This window comes from Rhagoletis pomonella, unplaced genomic scaffold, assembly GCF_013731165.1.
Source record: "Rhagoletis pomonella isolate Grant_MI unplaced genomic scaffold, Rhpom_1.0 Rhpom_scaffold_00001, whole genome shotgun sequence".
Classification (NCBI taxonomy): domain Eukaryota; kingdom Metazoa; phylum Arthropoda; class Insecta; order Diptera; family Tephritidae; genus Rhagoletis; species Rhagoletis pomonella.
This window is the reverse complement of record NW_023458555.1, coordinates 84,119,570-84,120,441: the sequence shown is the minus strand read 5'-3', so window position 1 is coordinate 84,120,441 and position 872 is coordinate 84,119,570.

The window sequence follows — 872 nt, the reverse complement described above, 5'->3', positions numbered from 1 at the left end:
TGGCACATCTTATAGGTGTGGAATCTTTTATCAGCTATAACAGCAGGCAGTATTAGTGATCTCATTGTATTGGATTTTGAAGATTTGTTATGATTGATCAAAGTTAAATTCAAATAAATTATAGATGATATGAAGTTCACCGGGTCATCTTCTAGTCTTTAATATATACTCAGTTAATATACGGATTAATATTTACTAAAGTGTTACGAACGTTATTTTTTTAATACAATTAGAAAACAAGTAAGAAAGTCTAAGTTCGGGCAGAGCCGAACATTAAATACCCGGCGCAAGTATAAAATACATGTTTTTCCCCTTTCCGAAAGCTACCCCTACATGGAAAGCCGGGGTGTATCAATTTTGAGTAAATTACCGTCTTTAAATTTCGAAATATTGCAGTTTCAAGCATTTCTGAAATTTACCGTTATATGAAAAGCGGCCGTAATTTTAGTCCGATTTCAATAATTTTCAACGTTTTATGTGGCAAGAACAATAAAAATACTGAGTTTGGTACAAATTGATAGAACGGTTACCGATATACATATATGTGGTCATAAGTGGGCGGTGCCACGCCCATTTTTCAAAATTTAACCATAAACATATTTCTTGGTAAAGAATTGTTGCGAGCATCAATTTTGAATAAGTTAGCTTTAATATTTACTGATTTATCTAAGATTTCGTATTTCTCTAAATTACCCTTATATGGAATGTGGGCGTGGTTATTATCGGATTTTAAAAATTTTCAGCCATTTGGTATGCTGTACCAAGGCGAACAACTGTGCGAAGTTTGAAAGAAATCGGTGCAGCGGTTGCCAAGATATACACATATAACTATAAGTGGGCGTGGCTACGCCCATTTTTCAAAAATTTATAAT